The sequence below is a fragment of the Pogona vitticeps genome, chromosome 4 (assembly GCF_051106095.1).
Source record: "Pogona vitticeps strain Pit_001003342236 chromosome 4, PviZW2.1, whole genome shotgun sequence".
Classification (NCBI taxonomy): Eukaryota; Metazoa; Chordata; class Lepidosauria; order Squamata; family Agamidae; genus Pogona; species Pogona vitticeps.
Window position 1 is genome coordinate 235,337,521 of NC_135786.1, and position 24,700 is coordinate 235,362,220.

Genomic DNA, 24,700 nt, shown 5'->3' on the forward strand with positions numbered 1-24,700 from the left:
ATTTCGGCGTAAACATCCCTACGATGAAGCAACGAGGCTGTGATGACAGCCAGCTCTGCAGCAATAGGCCGAGAAAGGAAGAGGCGAGATCAACAGAAGCAAGAAAACAACGGACCGCAAATCCCGGCAGAGCCACTGATCTTCAACATCAGAGCTTATTCGCTCCAAATCACAGTGAAATCTCAGGAAGACACACCTCACAGCTGCTGGCACTGACTACAAAGTGTGGTCTGCCATCACTCCTACGAGGCACCTGTTCCTACCTCTCTGATACCTCAGGGCCCATTCTCAACCTTTTTCGTCCACGGCGAAAGAAGTACAGGCCGTATCAGGGTTGGACAAATTGCACAATGAACCTTCTAAGGTGGTGTCTGAAAAATTGTTTCCAGCCTGTGATTCCCCCTTCAAATGTGACACACACACACACACACACACACACACACACACACACACACACACACACGTTGAGAAGGGCTACTCTAGAACAAAGGGGCCAATTTTGGCAGTCCCGGAGCCTTGTTTTGATCTCGGACTCATTTGTTCGTTAAGGTGTGAAGCTAAGAATGGGCAACAACCATGCCATGGTCCAAATTGCACGTTACATTCAAGAGGTAATACGGAGCTACCTGTCTACTTTTGAATGACTCACACGCAACCAAAGAGGACCCCAATCCAGGAGTGGGAGGGAGGGGGCTTAATGGTACCAATTCCACAGGGCGATTTCTCCTGCTTTTTAACCCTATTCCATATACACAGAGGGAGGGACAAGTATCAAATAGGGAATATATACCATATTTTTCTGTGTATAAGAATCCCCATGTATAAGGACCCCCCTTTTTCTAACCCAAAATTAAGACATCTAAGTGGGGCTTAGCAAGTGGATGGGAAAGCAGGGATCACAGCCCTGCAGGATCACTTTGATCCTTGCTTTCCCCTCCACTTATTATTTTTGTTCTTTCCTCAGCTTACTTCCGTGTATAAGTCCACCCTCAATTTTTAGTCTAAAGATTTTAGACAAAAGTATAGTCTTATACGCGGAAAAATACAGTAAATCTCCCCCTTCTCACATATAGTGATCTTCCCATGGCCTTATTTATAAGCCCCTTCCAACTTGATTATCCTACGATTCCCAAACTGAATCAAGGTTCTACCTTCTTATCTTTCAAGTAATTTGAGGAGTGGAGAGGACTCTTCAACAGAAGGTATCGCTTGGCTTCAGCTAAACTTTGCTAAACATGGTGGGATATGTTTTCCCCTGCATGTAAGTGAATGAAATCTGCTTCTCGTGGTTAGTGGTTTTCAACCCTTCGCCTACCAGCTGTTTTCGACTCCACCTCCCAGAAGCCCCAGATGACATATCCGGTGGTAAGAAGTTCTCGGAGTTGAAGTTCAAAACAGCAGGAGCAGCGGAGGCTGAAAAGCTCCGCTCTGGTGAACTGAATTCCGACCAAGACTTTGAGGACAAGCTTCACAACCAGACCACTTCAAGTCGGCTCCAAATTTCGTCAAGCGCCGAACAGACCACTGAAATCAATAGGACTTGGCTTTGTCATAACCTCAGTCTGGCTCCTGCCCAAAGAAGAATCTGTGTCACTGGGCCATTTCATAAATATGACTGTCAACCAATGATCACAGACATTGAGTGAACAAGTAAAGGACTTCTGAGCTGGGATGTGCATTTTCCAGAAAAAGAGAAAGACAGATTTTTTTTTCCAGTGCTCTAAATAATATTATCTGATTTGGCATGTTTGGTTTGTTATTGAAGAACGTTAGCAATAGAGGGGAATTACGTCATGTGTACGTTTGGTCCAGACGCAGCCAAGAGCCAACCACATTGTGCAAAAGAAGGGGAAGTCATGCCTTGTTTTTCATTTTTCCCCACACTAGGGTTTTCAGTGCTTGCCTTAGAAGAACAACTGAAAGAAGTCCGCATCCTATATTTGGGCCATTTAAATTGGTTGACTGCAGTAAAAGAGCCCAGACAAGTATGGATAAAAGCACAAACATATATTGTACAGAAAACTGTCGACAGAAAAATAAAGGAACCCCAAATTTTCCAAAAACTTGATGACACACATCTCTGACTTTATGTTCGATTAATATCAGAATGATGTCAAATTAGGTCTTTGCTTCAGATACCCGCAGAAATCAATGGGAGATGAATCCAGTTAAGTATCAACTGGATTCAACCTTTATTTTCTGTCTGATGGAAACTCATCTGTCTCAATCCATCTCGTCATAAAAGCAATAATACAGTGGTGCCCTGCAAGATGATGTTAATTCATTCCATTGAAATTGCTGTTTAGCAAAAACATTGTCTTGCGAAAAGCATTTCCCCACTGGAATGCATTGAAATCCGTTTAATGTGTTCCAATGGGGGAAATAGTTGTTGTTTTGTGAAGATTGCCCATAGGGAAGCCATTCTGTGAAGCGCCGATCAGCTGTAAAAATTGTCATCTTGAGAAGCATCTGTCCCGGATAAAAAAGAGTCTTCCAAAGCAGGGACAGAAACATCATATAGCGAAAATCGCCCATAGGAAACACTGTTTTGCGAAGCACAATGGCGATTGCAAAACCTTGTCATGCGGATTCATCATTTTGCGGGGTAATTGTCTAGCAAGGTACCACTGTACTCTGAGTGGGGCCTTGTCAAGATTAAATCTTACTAGCCTCCTGACCTGTAATGACTAACTCTTGCAGAATTACATTGGATGGTCTTGCTTAACGTCTTCAAATATGTTTTGCAAACAGAAATCCGTAAATTCTGTAATTGCACCTTGTCTGAAAGCTGTTAATTGTACAGTACGGGACCAAGTTTCATAGATTACCGTCATAGGGTTGACGTAAGCTCTACTTAGTTACAAACACAGTGCTTTTATCTAATTCAGGCAAAAGCATGCATGAAAAAAATCCTAGTGCAGGAGCAGAGAAAAAAATGGCTTAATTCTTCAATTTAGAAGAAATGGTTACTTGGCGAGTTAAAGCAATCCAGCACCCAACCCACCAGAAAAGAGAGAAAGAGAGAGAGAGAGAGAGAGAGAGAGAGAGAGAGAGTATGTGTGTGTGTCTGTGTGTGTGTGACAGAGAGAGAGAGAGAGAGAGAGAGAGAGAGAGAGAGAGAGAGAGAGAGAGAGAGAGAGAGAGAGAGAGAGAGAGGAAAGCATGCCATCTGGGCCAAGTTAGTTTCCTGGGAACTTCTTAAGAATTTGGCAGTTCAGAGATACGGGAGCGTTTACAGACGGATCTCAAAGATATTGCTGTGCATTGCAATGCATTTTCCCCCTCCTGATCAAAAGCATCAGTTCGCAAATATTTGGGGGTCGAGTAGGGCATTTCCAGTCATCACTGTATTCAAAGATCTGGGCTCTGAACATCTGGATTGCAGAGATTGATGGAGCACCATCTTTGGTTTGGTTTGGCTTACTTTACAAACCAAAATACATTTTTTAAAACTAACAGGGCAACTATGGTACAATGTAAATAGTTTTTAAAAATAATTTAAAAGAAGTACACTAGGAACTCTGACTGGTACTTACAACAAGCAAACAAGCTGATTTTTCAAAAAGTACCTTAAATGCTAAATGCTTTTGACACTTCCAAGCTCTGATTTGAACATGACAAAGATTTTAAAAATAACTAAAACATCTGAGTAAGTTAGCTCTGACAAGTAAATCACAGCACAGAAGTCTCAAGAGGTATACCGTTCAGAATCCATTTATTTTTATGCATATGCTTAAGTTCCCTTTAGGAGGTTGTATTTTTTTTTAAATTCCACTTATCCACTGTCATACACAGCAAACAGAATAACATGACATTTATTTTGGTTGGATAACTTGTAGGATTTAAGAAGTTCCCACTGTGGGTTTTGTTGCAGCCCAGAAGAAGACGGTATCCTGTAAAATATCGGACATTCTTCAGAGATATTCCTATGTTAGTCTGTTACTATACTTCATTAATGATGTGCCATTGATTCTGACCTCTGCTGAACTTTGCCAATGTTTTCTAGTTATAGAGTTATCAGAAGTGGTCTATCATTCTTCTAGGGATGCCCTGGGACTATGCAGCATGCCCAAGGCTATAGAGGATGGCTTTTTTCCTGGGAGGCACCAACAGGAGAATTGAACTCTCAATCTCCAGGTCTGCAGCCAGATACTTAACTCACTGTGTTAATCTGCCACTCAGGGCCAGCAGAAACAGCACATTGGTTCATGCTTCTTTGACTACAACCCCCCTGTATTTACCTCTGGATATGCATTTAAAGGAATGTGATGGCGTTGTGGTTTAAACCGCAGAAGCCTCTGTGCTGCAAGGTCAGAAGACCAAGCAGTCGTAAGCTCGAATCCACGCGACGGAGTAAGCTCCCGTCACTTGTCCCAGCTATAGCCAACCTAGCCGTTCGAAAGCATGTAAATATGAGTAGATAAAAAGGTACCACCTCGGTACCTCGTTCCGTGTCTACTCACGCTGGCCACGTGGCCACGGAAACCATGTACGGACAAACGCTGGCTCTACGGCTTGGAGATGGGGATGAGCACCGCGCCCTAGAGTCGGACACGACTGGACTCAATGTCAAGGGGAACCTTTTATGCATTTGCAATTCAAGCAAGCTTGTCCATTATCAGTAACTCTGACCACCTCATTGCAATCCAGGAGTCCCTGTCCTTGGGACGTCCAGATTTTTGACGCTGGCTTCCAGAAATGCCGGCCATCTCTAGCACAGTTTGGCCACTGTAAGAAATGAACATCAGTAACCAGTGCAGCCATTCATACATTGAACTGTGCACTGGACTGCAGGCGCTAAATGTCATTCAGAAGCCAAAGAGGGCACTGTGAGCAAAATCATAGATTCCAGGATTGTTCTGCATGGGGAGTAGGTGTCCAGAAACATCTTCCATATCTATTTGTAAAAAATATATGCACCCCTGCCCCTCCTCTCAAAAGCTCCTTGTGTGGATCCATATGCCTTGTCTAGACCTTGAGCAAAGATTATCCCTTTTCAAGACAAAACCATTCACACCTGGTTAGAGTGTCAACAGATGCGCCTTCCCGCTAGATTTCCCAAACTTTTATAATTTAACAACTCTTCCCCTTCCCTTTCATCAACATTTTCACATTCTCCGCCTGCAGCATGGATGTCAGAGTCTCATGTTTTGCTGGCACTGGGCAGCTTGACATCGGGAAAAGCTTCTGAGTCTGCTATCTCCATTTATGAATTTTGGTAGGTGCATGATGAGGTGCATGATGGCTTTTTGGCACCATGTCACTCAAAGCCTGGAAAGGCTGCTGTCTTGAATTCAGCTTCTTACTTGAGCCTGGGGAAATTACAGTGGTGCCGCGCAAGACAATGTTAATTCGTTCCGCGAAAATCGCTGTTAAGCGAAAACATCATCTTGTGAAACACAGTTTCCCATTAAAATGCACTGAAAACCTGATAATTTTGTTGTATGGGTATACTGTGTATATACTTACAATGACAATAAATTATTATTATTATAATCTGTTCCAATGGGAACGGATTGTCATCGTAAAGTGAAAATTGCCATAGGAAACATCGTTAAGCGAAACACGGTTCCCAAGCAAAGACAGCCGTCTAACGAAACAGAGCCCATTAAAAGACTTGTATAGTGAAGCAGGACCAAGCTGTCAAAAACATCGTAAAGCGAAAAACAGGGACTTAAAATTTAACCGTCTTGCAAGGCAAGGTCCCTAACATCGTAAAGCAAAAAATCGCCCAGAGGAAACATCGTTAAACGAAGCGCAAGATCGCTCCGAAAACCTCACTGTAAAGCGAATTCGTCATCATGCGAAGCAATCGTCTTGCGAGGCACCACTGTACATGATTGGGGGGGGGTAGAAGTCCTGCCTAAGTTTTACCACTTCTGCAAAAGGCCAATCCAGCTGGCTGATGTGCTCCTGCAAGGTTAGATGTCTGTGGGTGTCTAGAATTCTGAAACTGCAACTCCCATAATCCATTATGACAAGTGACACTGGAGGGGCTGGCGGGAACTGGAGGCAATCCCAACCAGCAAATCTGGAGAGTCATATTCGCCCCTTCCTCCCCTTCCCAAAGACTCACCCGAAGTTGGTTCTAACTTGATGGCACATAATGAACTCGTGAAAGGAATGTGGTCAGAATGCCAGACTGAGGGGAAAAGATCAATGCCACAAATGCCCCATCACAGGACTCAATGCTCTTTCCACAACCCCTAACGTTGAGGAGCAAGGCAGGGCTTTGAACATCTTCACATTCCCGGGCCCCTTGCCAGAGGTTTTATTCTTCTCGTTCTAAGGATACTTGCGTCAGCAGAGCTCCAATCTGCACCCTGCAAATAATTCTCCTTATTCACGGAGCTTCTAAGTTGGGGGAAGCCAGATGGGGAAATGCAGCAACTTTTAGAAAACGTCTCATTTGTTCGAAGATTGTTCATGCATTCCAAGAATAACTCGAGTCTTTTAAAACCCGCCCTCCAATTTATGAATGTAGCATATTGTGCTTCTGTACTCAGGATTCAGAAGGCCAAGAAATGGTCCAATATACGGCTACACAATATCGTGTCCACATTGCCAGCTGGAAAAAAAAAGGTGTCCAGCTTCACCTAGCAAAGGGCAACCTGAATGTTGATGACACCCAGGGCAGCAATCAAGATGGTCTACGGCAGGGACGCCCCCCCAACCCCAAGTGTGCGACCTCTCAGCGGTTCAGAGCCTAGGCGGACAGATCTCCCCCGCTCGAGCGCTGCCCCAGCATGTGAAGGAGCGCACCCCACCCTCCCCAACTGGTCCACATTTGGGAACAGGTTGGGGGCCGCTGGTCTATAGGATACCTTCTTGTTCTCATGACCATTCACAAATTGACACCACTTCCTATCCAAACACAAAGCAATTGTCAGGGGCTCTCTTTTTTTGACAACTGTGAATGGTAATGAAACCAGGGTTCCTTCCAATTTTTTTTTTTTTAAAAAAGGTTAGTGGGGCCAACAGTTCCCTTTCAAGGTAAGAAAGGTGGTTTTTTTTTTCTGATTTATTTGATTTAAATCTGGGGACATTTAAAGTCACTTGTTTCTGAACAGGCAGAACCATTTTATTTTTAAATTGTAACTTGAAAGCCCTCTGCCCAAATTTGCCACAGTGGAAGAACAGACTCTCTGCTACATCTGTGCCACATCTGGTGCTGATCCAAAGTCCAGTTCCAAAGTTTTAATTTTTTTATTCTTCATTCTTAGAACTGCCTTGTAGAATGTTGATTGGCTCTGTTGTACAATACAGTGGTGCCTCGCTAGACAGTTACCCCGCATGACAGTTTTTTCGCTAGACATTGACTTTTTGCGATCGCTATAGGGATTCGCAAAACAGTGATTCCTATTGGGGAATTTTGCTGGACAATGTTTGGTCCCTGCTTCGCAAACTGATTTTCGCTAGACAACGATTTTGACAGCTCCCTCGCACTTGTAAAACAGGTGTTTTCGGGACCTAAGCTTCGCAAGACAGCTATTTAAACAGCTGATTGGCGGTTCGCAAAGCGGCTTTCCTATGGCCGATCTTCGCTAGACAACGATGATTCTTCCCCATTGGAACGCATTAAACAGGTTTCAATGCATTCCAAAGGGGAAATGCTTTTCACTAGACAATGATTTCGCTAAACAGCAATTTCAGTGGAATGGATTATCATCGTCTAGCGAGGCACCACTGTACTATCACCGGTGATAATAATAATTACATGCTGTCCAGTCATTTCTGACTTATGACGACACTTTCCAGGACTTTCTGGGTACAGAGAAGTGGTCTGCTATTCTCTTCTTCTGGGGGTACCTGGGGCTATGCAAAAGCTGCTTCTTCTCTTGGGATGCACAACGGGGAATCAAACTCCCAACTGCTGGCTCCAAAGCTAGCTACCCAACTTTATGGGGTATCTGGGTAGTTATGCAGCTGAAGAAGTGGATTGTAATCCCCCAAAAGCTTCCAACATAAATTTCATGATCTTAAAGGTGCCACAATATTTACCCTGTTTTCTTGGTGCTGCTAAAACAAACATGGCTAGCTTTCACATTGTGCCAACAGTCCTATAATTAACGGGGCCAGCTTTCCTTACTCCGTACAGCTTTCAGTACGACAAGAACCACAAGACTGGTTCGCCATTCTCTCACACACCTACATACCTTCTTCTCCATTACAAAGAGGAGAAAGAAGTCTGATAGATTTTGGTAATTTCTTTTGCTCCAGAAACATGCTTACAGCCTGAATACCAAAGGGGGGGGGAACCAAACACCAACATTTGAAAGAAATGAGATTTCCCGTTTTGGCCGCAGGTAGGAAAGGACTTTTTATTTCATTTCTTGGCCTACAAGGTGTTTTGGACTTTAATTCCCAAGAAACACCTGTCAGCACAGAAGCCAAGAGGCATGAAGTCCAAAACTATTTAGAAGGCGTCTGAAGTAGTAGACGTCCTCTCAGAAGCAGGTTATGCATTTCTGATGCCGTGTAATGTACTTGCAATGGTTGGACAGGGTCATCGAAGTGACCAACATGAATTTGACCCAACTCTGGGAGGCAGTGGTAGACAGGAGGGCCTGGCGTGCTCTGGTCCATGGGGTCACGAAGAGTCGGACATGACTCAACGACTAAACAACAACTGTACTTGCATCTCAAGAACTAGAGAAGGAACTCCACTGTATTGAAAAGCTTTGGGACAGGGAAGTGGGGGAGACAGAAAACCAGGTAACGTTGGGCTAGTGACAATGAAATCTGCTTGGGTGAAAAAGGATCAGAAGATGAAAAGAAACCCATACCAAAAAGGATGCAATTTCAAACTCATATACAGAAAAAGGAGGGGAGAATACAGGACGTCAGCACCAGAGGAAGGCTGCGGACGTCTGTAATGTGGCCACTTGTCAAGGATGCTTTAACTATGGATCTCCTTTCACACCAAGTTGTACATTTGAGGTCTCTTTCGGCTCTAGAATTCATTGACTGAAATCTTGTTGGTTAGGGGAGAATATCTCTGGTGGTTCTGATGGACCTCATGGCAGCCGTTGATATCATTGACCAGAGGGTATCTTTTTGGGGTGCCTTTCTGGGATGGGTTTTGGAGGTACTGTTTTACAGTGGTTCCAATCCTTCCTGGATGGCCGAACTCAGAAGGTGGTGTTGGGGGAATCCTGTTCAATACCTTGGCCATCAGCTCATGGGGTCTGTCCCCCATGGTTCAGACCTCTCCCCCATGGTATTCATCATCTACAAGAGGTTTCCAGAGTTTGGGGATTTGGTACAATCAGCGGGCTGTTGACACCCAATTTTATCTCTCCTTTCCATCCGATTCCAAGACTAGTGTCTGTCATCATAAGTGACTGCATGGGGGATAACAAACCTAATCCAGACAAGACTGATCAGTCAAAGGGAAACAGGGATCAGCCAGTATTGGATAAGGTTACACTTCCCCTGAAAAGACAGGTTTGCAGCTTAGGTGTAGACCTAGACTCGAGCCTGAGTTTGGATACACAGTTTTCAGTGGTCACCATCAGGACGCACAGTTAAACCGGCTGCACTCATTCCTTGAAATGTCCCAACTTCACCACAGTGAAACATGCCTTAGTTACATCCTGTTTGGATTACTACAACAAACTCTACATGAGGCTGCCTTTGAAAGGTGTTTAGAAAGTTCAGTCGGTTCAAAATGCTGCAGCCAGACTGCTGATGGGTGATGGTTACAGGGAGCATGTTGTTGTTGTTTAGTTGTTAATTCCTGTCCGACTCTTTGTGACCCCATGGACCAGAGCACGCCAGGCCCTCCTGTCTTCCAGTGCCTCCTGGAGTTGTGTCAAATTCATGTTGGTTGCTTCGATGACACCGTCCAGCCATCTCGTCCTCTGTCGTCCCCTTCTCCTCTTGCCCTCACTCTTTCCCAACATCAGGGTCTTTTCCAGGGAGTCTTCTCTTCTCATGAGATGGCCAAAATATTGGAGCCTTAGCTTCAGGATCAATCCTTCCAGTGAGCACTCAGGGTGGATTTCCTTCAGAATGGATAAGTTTGTTCTCCTTGCAGTCCAGGGGACTCTCAAGAGTCTCCTCCAGCACCACAATTTAAAAGTATCAATTCTTCAGCGGTCTGCTTTCTTTATGGTCCAGCTCTCACTTCCATACATCACTACAGGGAAAACCATAGCTCTGACTATGCGGACCTTTGTCGGCAAGGTGAGGTCTCTGCTTTTTAAGATGCTGTCTAGGTTTGTCATCGCTTTCCTCCCAAGAAGCAGGTGTCTTTTAATTTCGTGGCTGCTGTCACCATCTGCAGTGATCATGGAGCCCAAGAAAGTAAAACCTGTCACTTCCTCCATATCTTCCCCTTCTATTTCCCAGGAGGTGATGGGACCGGTGGCCATGATCTTAGTTTTTTTGATGTTGAGCTTCAGACTATTTTTTGTCCTCTCCTCTTTCACCCTCATTACAAGGTTCTTTAATTCCTCCTCATTTTCTACAGGGAGCATAACAAACACTTAATGCAACTGTTCTACTGCCTGTCGTTTTGTTTCCAGGCACAATTCAAAGTGCTGGTTATGACCTATAAAGGCCTTTAAAGCTACCTGGAGGATTTTTTTTTCTCCCCCTGTGAGTCTTCTTCATTTCTCAGATCTTCTGGGGAGGAACGTTCCTCAGTTCTAGCACCCTCCCAAGCTTTTCAGTGAGGAATCAAGACAGGGTCTTCTCAGTGGCTGCTCCCAGGCTTTGGAATGAAAAGCCAGGTTGGCTCCCTCCCTCTTGTCCTTTCCTTCATCAGGCAGACGTTTCAGGCACACTGGCTTTTAAGCAATAAGAGGAGGTCTCAGGAACGCTATATTTACAGTTGACCCTCGACTTACGAAGGTCTCTACTTACGAAAATTTCGAGGTACGAAAAGCTCCGGCTGCAAAATTTTGGTTTGACTTGCGGCCGGAGCTTCGACCTACAAAAGGCGGGGGAAAGGGCGGGAAAACGAATGTGTATTGCATTTAGAGATTTATTTATTTTTTAAATATATCTCTACAACTTTTTTTAACTATACTTCTCATGGTGTTTTTAACTGCCATCACAGTGTTGTTTTAATCATTTGGGCTGCGCAGCATGCAAATAGAAATATATATGTTTACATAACATTACACAATCGGTAGCCAAACTGTTTTCCCCCAAAGCACTTCCACAGGTGCGTTGCACAACTGGTTGCAACAGGAGCGGTGTGACCAACTGCACAATCAACCTGTGTGGTTTTTGTTGCCTGGGTGTACCAATGGGCAAAGTTGCACCTGTATTGCCTTAGGTTAGGTGGCAACATATAGAATTCCAGCTTATGACTCTAGGAGGGGCAGAAAAACACAGCAAGTGCTAAACTACGTGTGTCTACTCAAAGCCTTTTTCTCTGCCTGATGTCCACACCCCTCCATTTCAAACCTGGGCCTGATTGTTAGTGTCATCGAACCCATCACCCAAGTCGAACCTGTTTTGGAAAATGAATTAAAACAAAGCACAAGTGCAGAAGGAAGAACTACAGGGGATAGAGCTTAGGGAAAGAATCTGAACATAAAATATGCAAACTAATCTCTACAGATATATTCATCTCCTAAAATAATGCATGCCTCTTCCCGGTGTTTGCTCTGCAGAGAGGAAAACAGATCCAGGTGAACCGAGAGAAAGCTTGTAGGCAGACTGAGATGGAAAACACGCGGTGAAATGATTTCAAGCGCTCCTTCTGATTACCTGCAGTGATGAGTCCAATTCTGAAGAGGTGTTTCTCATGATGCCCACCTTTTTTTGGAGCAAAGAAAAATCCCTCTATCCACCCCTTAAAGGTCAAAATCAATCTCTGGATGGATGGATGAAATTAAGGCTGTGCGTTTACAGGACGCCACTAATCTAATGACGCTAGAAGCATGGTTGGGTGTCAATCATGTACCTGGAAGGCAGGCATAGAGGGCTTGAGCCTGCCATGAATTTCTGAACACTCACCTACAGCATAAATAATATTGATCATTACTACCAGCCTGTTTTTTCCAGATTAACAAGCGAACATCTCTCTGCGTATCCTGTTGCCTGTTCTGAGCAGAGATTAGCGCAGATCTAAAGAATTATCCCCACAAAATGTATAGTGTAATGATTTATTAAAACCAGGGCAGATTTGATTTACATCAAAATTAATTTAAATTTAAATTTTTGATTTTTTTCTGATTTAATTTTTTTTAAAAAAATCAGTTTTTAAAAGACAGAAATCGTGAATTAAATCAAATTTTTATTCACCCTGACTAAAACTGTGTTTGTAGGGTGATGCAGAAGAGCTTAAATGAGACAGTGGTTAGACTTTTGGACTGGGGCTTAGGAAATCTGGGTTTTAGATCATGTGGTGTCATAAAACTCACTAGAGCAGTGGTCCTCAACCTTTTCCAAACCGTTAACTGGTTGGGGGGTGGTGGCACCCCCCGTTTGTGGGTGGGTGTGGCACGCTCGCACACATGCATGGGTGGGCATGGCGTACGTGGGCAGGGCACCCTAAGGGGAGGCAGGCCATGCGTGCATGTGGACATGCGTGCAGGGGGGCAAGATCTGCCTCTGCGGCTCGGTCCTGCAAAGGCCACAGACCAGTAGCAGACCGCGGAGCAAGAGTTGGGGACCCCTGCACTAGAGGACCTCATGCTCCCCCCTTGAAATAAATTTGGGGGGTCATACAGTGGATAATTGAAAGCTGCACTCTCCTTCGAAAGGGTGCAGGTCTTGCTTTCATGAAAAGCTGCATTTTAATGTGTGTGTGTGTTTTTTTTTTAAAAAAAAGAAATCGACTTCAGATTATTTTTGTTTTCTTAATTTCTAAACATTTTCAGAGGTGGTGAACCCCTGGTGAAGGGGAAGATTTGCCAAATGGGTAATAACATGACCGCGTCAAGGGCAATGCATATTTAACTCTAAGCTAAAGTGGCAGTTCTATATACATAGTGAAAAAGGTAGCAAGCCACTGCTTTAAAATGAGTACCCAGCTCGCTGGGGAGGCAATGTGTAGACGCATAATTAACTTGTAAACTGCCCAGAGAGTGCTTGAAGTGCTATGGGGCGGTATATAAGCAGCACACTTTGCTTTGCTTTTTATCTCCTCATTCTTCTTCCAAAACTGGACCAGTTTGAGGAGGATAATTCATACAAGGAAGCTTTAAAATAAACTTTCAAAAAGATCAGATTTTTCTCTCTCTCTTCATTTCCCAGGTCCTGGGGAGACCCGCTGAACCTGACAAAGATTTCAAGTGTCCATCCTGGACTCCAGATGTGACCAACCTCTACTATTTCTGTTTCCAAGAATAACAATCATATATTTACGGCACGGACCAGCCCCCAGAATAGAGCCACAAGAATCACAGAGCTTCCTGCAGGATTTTGGAAATGAGAACGGGGCCAGCAATTTGTGCGTAAGAGCCCAGTTTCACAGGACAGAAAATGATCAACAAGACAGCAATTGAGGTGGAACGCCGGGGGTGCAAAATCAAAGATGCAGGCTTTCTTTCTTCCCTAACGAAACAACCATCTACGACAATGAGTAAAGTTGAAAACCTCTGCAATCTCAGCTTATCCTTTTTTTGCCCCGGAGTTCACATTTGAGCCAGGAAGGCACAGCATTGTGGCTTAGTGATTTGATGGCTCAATGAAGTCCCGTGCGTCATCTAGCAAATGTATTTGCTGTGAATGCAGAAGCCTTGGGATTTGGCTGCAAAACATGTGGGTAAATTACGCTGTGAGGATCAAATGTCTTTGCTGAAATGTCTTCAGACTCAGCACTCTTTTCTGTTTTTGCATGGGAACGGAGATCCCAGTCCAGATGCACTCAAATAGAAAGAACAGCTGCCAATATGGGTGCTAAGAGTATTTGCAACTCCCACGTACAGCAGAATTGCAGAATCAAAGGGGGACACGGCAGCCGATGTCCCAACTTTCTGCCTGATGCAAGACATCCAGAGCTAAAGGACCTACACTACTGTTGCTTAAGGACTTCTCTCTCTCTCTCTCTCTCTCTCACACACACACACACACACACACACACAGAATGTATAGATCCTGTTCCTCCTCTGATTTTCTGCGTCCACTGTCACAACTGCTATTGCCCACAAGGAATGGCTCAACAGCAATCAGGGTGGATTTGCTTTAAATCAAACCTGACTTCGATCAAATTTAAATCACTAATCTGGAAGCATTTTATTAAAAAAAATCTGATTTAAACAAAAAAAGAGATCTAAATACAAAACTGTGATTTTTTTAAAAAAGATTTTTTCCCCTAAATAAAATGTTTATTGATTTGTGATTTAAATCAATTTGATTTAAATCAAATCCACCCTGGCGGCAAGTCATTCTACTGTAACTTAAGGCAATGACACTCAGCTGGCCTTTAAAGATGTGCACTTCGAATGGACTTGAACCCACCGCTTCCGACTAAACACCAGTAAGCACTATCTGATGGTAAGATGTTGTGGAACAATGGGTGGGGAGGGGGTTACCTTGGAAGGTGGTGCATTCCCCCACCCCCCTTTGGTGGTTTTAAATGAAGCTTGGTCCTCTGTCAGGCACTCTTTTGGCATGGACTTCCCACATCAGTAGAGGTTCAAACTGGGTAGCTCTTGGGACTGATTCCAGCTTCAAATGCTATGACTCTAAGATAATGAGCATGTCATGAGAATGGCTGATGGTCGGATTCCAAAAGATCTCCTGGATGGAGAATTAGTGCAGGGAAATCTCCCCAGATGGATTCCACAGCTGCGATACAAGGATATCTCTAAGCGGGATCTGAAGGCCTTGGGAATGGACCTCAACAGATGGGAAACTCTGACCTCTGAGTGTTCAGCCTGGAGGCAGGCGGTAGAATACTGGCCTCTCCCAATTTGAGGAGACCCTTGTCCAGCAGGCCGAGGCAAAGAGGCAGTCACGAAAGCAGCAAAATCAGGGAGCTGGACAGGGGACCGATTGGATTTGTCTTCAGTGTGGAAGGGATTGTCACTCTCGAATTGGCCTCCTCAGCCACACTAGACGCTGTTCCAAGACCTCTATTCAAAGCACGTTACCATAGTCTCTCGAGACTGAAGGATGCCTAATCAAAATCATCATCAAGATACAGTGGTGCCTCACACAACGATGTTAATTGGTTCCAAAATAATCAACGTTGTGTGAAACATCGTTCTGTGAAACACCATTTCCCATAGAGATGCATTGAAAACCGGTTAATCCGTTCCAATTGGAACGGATTGCCATCGCTGAGTGAAAATCCCCATAGGAAACATCGCTGTGTGAAACAATGTTTCCTCCATTGGAATGTATTGAATCCGACTCAATACATTTCAATGGCTTTGCGAAGTCCTTTTTTGCTCCTGTAAAAGTGTCTTACAATGTTTGGAAGCCGTTTTAAATGCTTGCAATGGTTAGCCCACCTCCTGAAACCTATGCAAACTGATTTTGGTGTTGTTCTGACACTTCGTTAATTTATGGTAATTTTTTGTTTTCTCCATTGAAAACAATTGAATGGTCTGTCTAATGGTTTCCAATGGAGAAAACAAAAAATTACCATAAATTAACGAAGTGTCAGAACAACACCAAAATCAGTTTGCATAGGTTTCAGGAGGTGGGCTAATCATTGCAAGCATTTAAAACGGCTTTCAAACATTGTAAGACACTTTTACAGGAGCGAAAAGGGAGATCGGGAAAGGGGTCTTTGATCTCCGTTTGCCTTTTAAAGCTCTTCCCGATCTCCCTTTTCGCTCCTATAAAAGTGTCTTACAATGTTTGGAAGCCGTTTTAAATGCTTGCAATGGTTAGCCCACCTCCTGAAACCTATGCAAGACACTTTTACAGGAATGAAAAAGAGACATCGTTGTGTGAAAATCCCCCATAGGAAACATCGCTGTGTGAGGCGGCAAATTTAACAGAAAAAGGCATCGTTGTGTGAATTCATCGTTGTGTGAGGCACCCGTTGTGCGAGGCACCACTGTAATGGTGATGCTACCAGTAGCTTTCACATTTTGTATTTCCATGTTCCCCCCATACCTGCAATTCTCAAACATGATAAGGAAACATTTGAAGAAAAACAGGAAGCAACATCTTCCCCCCCCCCACCAAAACAAGAGTCTGCTCTTCACTTGGCATATGTTCTGAATGTCCATCTTAAACTCTGGACGTATGACGAGCATTGCTCTCTCCCTTCCTCTTTAAAGCTCTGAAGTTGAGGAGATGCATTCAAGGCTTTCTGACTGCTTGCCACACGAGAATTGCTCATGTGGACATGATCCGACAAAACAGACAGGTCACAACACCTCAAAGCTGTATCCCGACCACCTAGACCAAAGGTCTACTCTGTAGGCGTGGCAGGCTTATTCTAGGAGCAGCATTCCCTCTAGGCTGTGCAGCTGGGCGGCCGCACATCGCAACATGGGTGCCGCGCACCCGCAGCCAGTGCTGCCACCCACCAGGCTCCCGTTGAAGCCAGAACCCCTCGCTGTAATTGAAATTTCATTGGCTCCCTGTTGGTTTCTGTGCCTGATTCAAGAAATAAGTAAATACTGTATCGCTCACAGGTGCCTTTTATTACTGTTTCCCCGAAAATAAGACAGAGACTTATATTAATGTTTGCTCCAAAAAACACATTAGGGCTTATTTTCAGGGGATGTTTTGTTTTTTTTAATCTACAGTGGCGGCCCGCTTGACGACGATAATGCGTTCCGTTAAATAGCTGTTAAGCGAAATCGTGGTCAAGTGGAAAAAAAACCCATTGGAATGCACTGAAAACTGGTCAATGGGTTCCAATGGGGAAAATACCTGATCGTCCAGCAAAGATCCTCCATAGGGCGGCCATTTTGGGATCCCTGTCTTGCGAACAATCGGTCCGGAAAACAGCAGGGAGCCATTTTGCGAACCGCTGAGCAGATGTTTCTAATTGTCGTCTAGCGAAAAAACGGTTCCCGAAGCAGGGAACTATTCATCGTAAAGTGAAAAAACCCCACAGAAACATTGTTTTGAGATCGCTTGTAAAGCAATTTCGTCATCAAGCGGGGTCATCGTCAAGCAGGGCACCACTGTACAGCAATCTACATTTATTCAAATGCAGTCATGTCATCTTCTGGTGGCTACACAAGGGTGGATGGCGGGGTTTAACTTAACTAGGGCTTATTTTTGGGGTAGGGCATATATGACAAGCATCCTGAAAAATCACACTAGGGCTTATTTTCAGGTTAGGTCTTATTTTAGGGGGAACAGGGTAGCTACCTGAGATGTTCCAATCTGTTTTAATGTGCTTAATTTTATTGAAAGTTAGGTTTTAGCCATGGGAAGGGTTTCTTGTCAGTTCCGTATATTTAATGTTGAGCATTTGTTGCATCTATACATATTTTTACTGTGCTGTAAACTGCCCAGGGTGAGTGTACACAATGGGGTGGTATACAAATGGATATCAATCAATCTAACAGATGATGCTGATGAATGCCTTATGAATAACTTCAAGATCAGTATCATGGCACACCAGTTATAAAGTTACTTAAAAGCTGCTTTGAAGAAAGGTTTTAAACACCCAGGGCTACAAATGATGCACAAAACGGCTGTAGGTTGTTAGGTAGATTTTTTGAAATCAGAATATGGAATTTCAAAACTCCTAAGATTCTTCATTTTCTGACAGTCTTCTTGCTTTTAAGTTTGCAAACAATGCTTCCATGCTTGCGAACAAGCATACGGTGAAATCTCAAAAGCCAGAACTGATGATGAAATGAGACTTGAGCGAGAACGATGGAGAAAAACACAAAATAGTAAATATTTTTATTTACTATGCTGAGCCTCAAAATGAGACCTTTCTCTGTTTTGTCATGCAGTCTTGTAGTGATAAAGTGGGAAATCATAATAGTCTCCAGAATCTGTTCCCCAGCCTCCATATGGAGCATTTAGTAAGCTAGGCTTCTGGACTTATTCATATCAAGCTGCTCGGTTGGTCTGCATCAACAAATGAGGAACCAGTCTTTTATAAAGTTAATGACTCCTGACTGCCAATGTCAAGGGCTATTAACTTTACAGCATCTAAAACAGATTTTTCTTAATGAGTGGACCATGAGAGGCTCCATGAATTAAGTGAGCTATTCAGCAGTCTATGTTCCACAAAAGTACATATTCCAAGCTCTGAGTTGGGGGGGGGGGGGAAATGGACAGAATTTCCTCCACAAAAGGGTTGTGGACCTTGCTCTCTAGATTACCTGTGCTCAGCACCTATTAAGGTGCAGACATATAGTTTCCACACCTCAAGGACTTTCCTGAATTTACAGACACCGCTCCCAAGAATGAAAGGAGAAAATTTTTTAGCTAAGTTTCTATATAGAAACACCCCCAATACACCTCTAAAGATTGATCAATGGAACAGAACACACATGTGGCTTCAGAAACCTATATATCTTAGACAGGCTGCAATGAGTTTGAAAAAATATAAATGTACAGACAAGGATATAAAAGATACACAACTGAAATAGTACAGCATGGTCATTGTGTTAGCCATGTTTCAGCTAAAGTCATTCCCCAAAAAGCAAACCACCTGCCAGGCTCGAGGTAGCCAGCTCAGTTGTCAGGCGGCTCTGACTTTGGTGCTGCTGAATGCCAGGTCTGTATCCAATAAATCCCAGCTAATACAAGATCTTATTCTGGAAAAGGATGCAGATCTGGCTTGCATAACCGAGACACGAATGGGTACTGATGGGGGTTGTGCCCCTATCTCTGGCCCGTCCCCCCCGATTATGCTGTCCAACACAAGGGTATACTGGAGGGTTGGGGGTGAGTTGCCATTGTCTCCTCAGCTCTGTTGGGATCCCGAGACTGATCGTCTTGGGCGATTTCAACATCCATGCGGAGGTTACCGGTCCGGCTCTTGAGTTCTTGGAAACCATAGTTTCCTTGGACATTGCCCAACATGTTAATGGTCCCACACAAGTGGGTGGCCACACTTTGGACCTGGTATTCTCCACTGAGCAGAGAGTGCGGCCCAATGATGAATGACCTTCGGTTGGTCCTCTTGTCATGGTTGGACCACCACCTGATAAAATGCAACCTCACGGTGGCCCTACATTCCTGTGGGGAGCAGAGACTTATTTTCATGGTCTACCCTCGCAGGCTACTGGATCCTATTGGAGTCCAGGATGCCACACGTGGGATTCTGATTGACCTGGCCGGGGCTCCTGTTGGATGGCTGATATGCCAGCTCTGCCAGGGCTGTAGACACGACCACTCCTAAACGCTCTCTCCGCCATAGAGCCTGACCAGCATCTTGGTTCAACCAGAAGTTGCGGGTTATGAAGCGGGATAGGAGTAAAGACTAGAGAGGGTTTGGAGGAGGAATTCAACAAAAAACAATTTAAAAGCTGCCAAGGTTGCATCTAAACTTTACCTTGCTAAGGTAAAGGCTGCCAGAAAAGCTCAGTTTTCTGTCCGGATAAGCAAAGCATCCAATCAGCAGGTGGAACACTTTTTTTGTATAGTACGCGACCTATCTGCAATTGGCCACAATGATTGGTCTCCATTTAGCATTTCTTGTGACCAATTTGCAACATTTTTAAAAATCAAAAGTGGAGGCCATCTGCCGGATCTAGCACCCTATTTGAAAACAGTGGATCAAGCTGAGACATCCAGCGCAGCACCTTGTCCGTTGAGAATTACTCAGTTTCAACCTGTGATGTCCACAGAGGGACAAGGTCCTTTGATTGCTGCCGAGCCACCACCACCTCCCTTGACCCTTGCCCAGCCCGGCTAATCAAAGCTGCCAGGCCAGTGATAATTGAACGGGCCACTGAAATAAATGGGTCTCTTCATGAAGCCTTAAGGAAACGCTCATTAGGCCCATTAGAAAGAAATCGAGCTTGGCAGCAGACAACACTGGCAATTATAGGCCCATTGCCAATGTAGTCGAGAGGGTGGTGGCCGACCAGCTTCAGGGTCTCTTGGATGAAACCAATATTCTGGATCCATTTCCATTCGGGCTTCAGGACGTGCCACGGCATGGAAATGGGATTGGCCGGACTGCTGGATGACCTATTTAGGGAGGCCAACAGGAGCAAAATGTCCTTGCTCACACTCCTTGATATCTCAGCTGCCTTTGATACCATCGACCATGGTACCCTCCTCTCTGAGTTGGGAATTGGTGGCCTGACGCTTGCCTGGCTCTGTTCCTTCTTGGAGGGCCGTCCCCAGAGAGTCCAGCTTGGGGAAAATATATCGGTCCCATGGTCCCTCAATTGTGGGGTTCTGCAGGTTTCGATCATCTCCCCAATGCTGTTTAACATCTACACTCAGGAAGCCACGAAGGGTGTCATCTGAGGATGTAGAGCTTCGTGTCAGCAATATGCTGATGACACCCAACTCTACATCTCCTTTTTTTCCATCTGCAGTGGATGCCACTCCGTCCCTTGGGCGCTGTCTGGATTCATATACAATGGATGCAGTCGAATGGACTGAGGCTGAACCCGGACAAGACAGAGGTCTTGCGGGTGGGGCCCCCCACTGTCAGTGGTTTGGGGAACTCCCTCTCTTTTGGGGAGGCGACTTTCACCACAAAGAATGCGGTTCGAAGTCTGAGGGGGTCCATCGTGACCCGGCGCTCAGCATGGACACCCAGGTAGCGTCCGTGGTTAGGTCTGCCCATTTACATCTTTGACGGATCGCCCAGCTGCGTCCCTATCTAGACATGGGGGCGCTTCACCATGCAGGTCCATGCACTCGTAGTCTCAAGAATAGACTACTGTAATGCTCTCTATGTGGGGCTTCCTTTGAGACTGATGCGGAAGCTCCAGATGGTCCAGAACATGGTGGCCAGGCTATTAACAGGGGTGAAAAGATTCCACCATATATCCCCCACCCTGGCCGCCTTACACTGGTTACCTATCCACTTCTGCATTGATTTCAAGGTGTTAACCTTTACATATAAAGCCCTTAAGGGTTAGGCCCTCAATACCTAGCAGAGCACCTTCTTCTGCCCAGGTCTACCTGCATCAACCGCTCCGGTCAGGCCAGACGGTTGAGGGGCCTAACGCAAAGAGAGGCCCGGAGGGAAAAAAACTAAAAACTGGGCCTTCTCGGCAGCAGCCCCTTGTCTCTGGAACAATTTACCTGCAGAGATCTGCCTGGCTCCCTCGCTGAGGGCCTTCAAGACTAACCTGAAGATATGGCTATACAGGCAGGCCTTCCCTACAGCAGTCACCTAGCCTATTTTTCTTTTTCCATCTTGGATTCTGCTGTTAATTTGGGTTGTATCTTTAGTTCACTTATACCTTCTTAGTTTATTTTTTTATATTTTGTGCAAACTGCCTCTTCTAGGTGGGCAGTATATAAGTTTAATTAATGAATGAATCATCATCCCAAACACAATAATAATAAAAGTCTTGTGGCACCTTTAAGACTAAGATTTATTTCAAGCTGGACTTTAATGGATTAGTACCCACCATTTCAGACATATCATGCACTTGATGGATCTGAAAAAAGTGGATTTGAATCCACAAAACGGGTGGAGCTTTTTTACAACCTTTCATGATGCTTAGAAAGAAAGAAAGAACTTCAGACTTCGGATGTCTTGCCACAGATCAATCAAGTCAGGATAAGGCCAGGGAATTCCTGATAACTCTGCATCGATGAGAAGCTGGACAGTGACAGAAACTATTAGGGGGAAAAAATCTACTTATTTGGCTTTTGATGCTTCTGGAGGGAGACAACGGATCAATCCCAACTTTCCCTAAAATAGCTAAATGGGGACTACTGTAAATTTATACCTCAAGAAAAGGCAAGACTCCCTAAAAGAGTCAAACCGATGAATAGCTGAATTGTTTAGGGGGTCTCTGGCTATAGTGGCTGGGGGTTCGATTCCCCGCCGGGCCTCCTTGGCAGGGGTTAGACTAGATGGCCCACAGGTCCCTTTCAGCTCTGCCGCTCTAAGATAATGATGAATGAATTATTCTTAACGAATTATTGAACAACTCAGTGGTTAGACACCTGGCTGCGGGGCCAGAGGTGAAGCGCTGGATTCCTCATTGCGTCTCCTTGATAGGAGCTAGACTCGGTGGTCCAGAAGGTCCCCTTCCCGCCCTGCAGTTCTAAGAGATGATGGTGAGGATTCTTAATGAATTACTGGGCACATCAGGGGTTTAGGCATCTGGCTGCGGAGCCAGAGGTTGGGAGTTCAATTCCGCCAATGGGTCTCCTTGACAGAAGATGGGCTCAATGATCCATAAGGTCCCTTCCAGCTCTGGAGTTCTAACATGGTGATCATTACTATTACTACTATTACTACTATTATCATTATTATCATCATTATCGGGGAAGGTGGAAGGCAGGAGAGAAAGCAGATGACCAAAGGGGAGATACAGCCTACGAGAGAAAGGATCGGGGCTGGTCAGTGACACTACCTTTTGGAGGTCAGCTGCGGGTCACTACTAGGTGGGGTCAACCAAAGGCCCAGAGTGGACGCAACTCGGCCCAAAGTGCAATCCTTCCTAAATCACCACTGCAAGACCGTGGGGCGTGGGGGGGGGGGGAAGAGCGCTCTGCGCGACATCCTGAACCAAACCACACGCCAAGCGCCGTCTCTCTCGCTTGCTGCCCGGCTGGAATTCCTTGCGCCCTCCTCCTCCTCCCATGCGCCTTTCCTCCCCGGCGCAGGAGGGCGTGATCCAAGAAGGCGAAAAAGCGCAGCCGGTTTTGCAAAGGGGGCCGCCTCGCGCCCCGCCGGGTCTTCCCAGGCCTCGCCCCCACGCGGAGGGTGAGGGGCACCCTCCAACCCCACCCCCCAACGCTCGGGCCCATAGGATCGGGCGCACTGGAAAGTTCAAAGAGGGGCGGCGAAGGCAGAGCCTTCCGAGGGTGTGTTCTCCCCCCCCCCGGCAGGGCCGCCTCCTCCCCGGCACGGACACAACCCACGGCTTCCTCCCCCCCCCCCTCGCAGACCCCACCCTGCAGATGTGGCTTGCACGTGCCTTGCAAACGACACCCTCCTCCCGCCCCCCCCCCGCGCGCGCTTCCCTTGCAACCTGGGAACACGCCCGCGGGCAAGGCACAACTTTGGCCGAGCCGTCCGTGCGTGCGTGCATGCATGCATGCAAAGCAAGCAAAGCATGCACAGGGCTGGGCGCAGCTCGCCGACGTGCACGGACGCCGCTCGCTTGCAAATGCGCGCGCGCCCGCCTTGCAACGCGGCCCCGCGGCTGCAAAGCCAATTTAAAGGCATTGTTCCGGATTTTTTTTCTCCTTTTAAAAAAAAAAATATTGCAACACGCAGGAAATGCAGAAAAGAAGAGAGAAAGGGACGGGAAGGAGAAGCGGCCTTACCTTACCTTGCACCCCCCCTCCTCCTCCAGGCCACCTCCGGCTCCCGCGCCCGCCTGACCTGATTTGCCCGCCGCCGCCTCCCGCCTCCCGCGTGCCGAACGGGGCGAGAGCGACGTGGGTCGACGCCTCTGCGCGTGCGCCGCTTTTCCGACGTTCCCAGGCCAGCGAGCGGGCGCGCGAGGGAGGGAGGGAGGGAGGGAGGGAGGCGGAGAGCCAATCAGAGCGCGACATCTTCCAGGGCCCCGCCCCCTCTACTCCCGCTCTTTCTTCCCCCCAACCCCTTATGTCTCTCGAACGGCTCAAGCTCCGCCCCCCTCGCTCCCTCCTCCGGCCTCAGGCCACGCCCCCTCCTTGCTGTGGAAAAGGGACGAAGCGCAGAGAGAGAGAGAGAGGCGGGGGCGATCATTCCGGTCATGTGACGCGTTGGAGGCGAGCCAATCAGAAAAAGAATTAGGAAAAAAAATGGAGAGGGGAAAGAGGAGGAGGGGGAGGGCGGGGATTGCCTTGTGAGGATGGTTACCTTCCTCTTTCTCTTCAGGCAGGCAGGAGTTCAACAGGTCGAGCTGAATGATGCTCCAAAAAAACCACACACAAAAAAACCCCAAAAAGCGTGCTGTTTATTTAAAATATTTTTTAAAAACTCCTTTCTCCTTCACAAAGACCCAAGGCGGCTTATATCCTTGAAAGACAGTATTTCAAGCTGAAAACAGAGAGCCTGCCAGGGTGGTTTTACACCGTGAAAAGACCATATTTAAAGCTAAGGACAATGAGTATAAAGAGGCAGCGTACATCCTTAAAAGGCAACAGCTCTTAAAGCACTCTCCTGGCAGTAAATTTAATTTAATTTACAAGTTGGGGCTACCCATTGCCCCCACCTAGCAGCTGACTGGTGGGGTGGTGGTTCTGTGCCACTGAAAGGAGGGGGGGCATGTAGGCAAAAGTGCTACATGAATGCAGTTTGGAAGGATAAAACACAACCAGCTATACACATATATGTCCAGTACATGTTTTTTGTTCCCTCAAAGAGTCTCTGTAAAAGAATAAGGTTGGCCAGGTCATCCTTCACCAGGGCGGGCGATCTCGCTTTCCAATCTAGATTGGAGAAGCAAACAGACACCGCACAGCGGGGTTTTGTCTCTCTTCCCCCAGGTGAATACCAAGACCAATCTTATGCAAATTGAACATCCAAAACTGGACAGTCATGGCACAATACCTTTTCCTATAAAAACATTATTTTCGATATTTGGCGGAACGCCTCCTCCTACCAAGGTCTACCCGGATCACCCGCGCGAGTCAGGAGGTGAGGCTGAGGAGCCTGACTCTGAGAGAGGCCCGGAAGGAGAAGACACGAAACCGGGCCTTCTCGGCGGTGGCTCCTCGC

The 24,700-nt window shown here is 45.9% G+C and overlaps 1 protein-coding gene across 2 annotated transcripts in view; it reads right to left on the reverse strand.

Annotated features, from left to right (window-relative positions):
• The window catches only part of PTP4A3 (protein tyrosine phosphatase 4A3), a 113,931-nt gene extending 90,447 nt beyond the window's left edge, over window positions 1-23,484 (reverse strand). The window contains exon 1 of one of the 2 annotated variants that reach the window (XM_072999404.2): window positions 23,325-23,484. The gene's annotated coding sequence lies outside the window, so the exon portion shown is untranslated. Of the gene's footprint in view, window positions 1-23,319 lie in introns of both variants that reach the window. The other variant, XM_078392016.1, reaches the window with a different exon arrangement.
• Window positions 23,485-24,700: the final 1,216 nt, after the last annotated feature.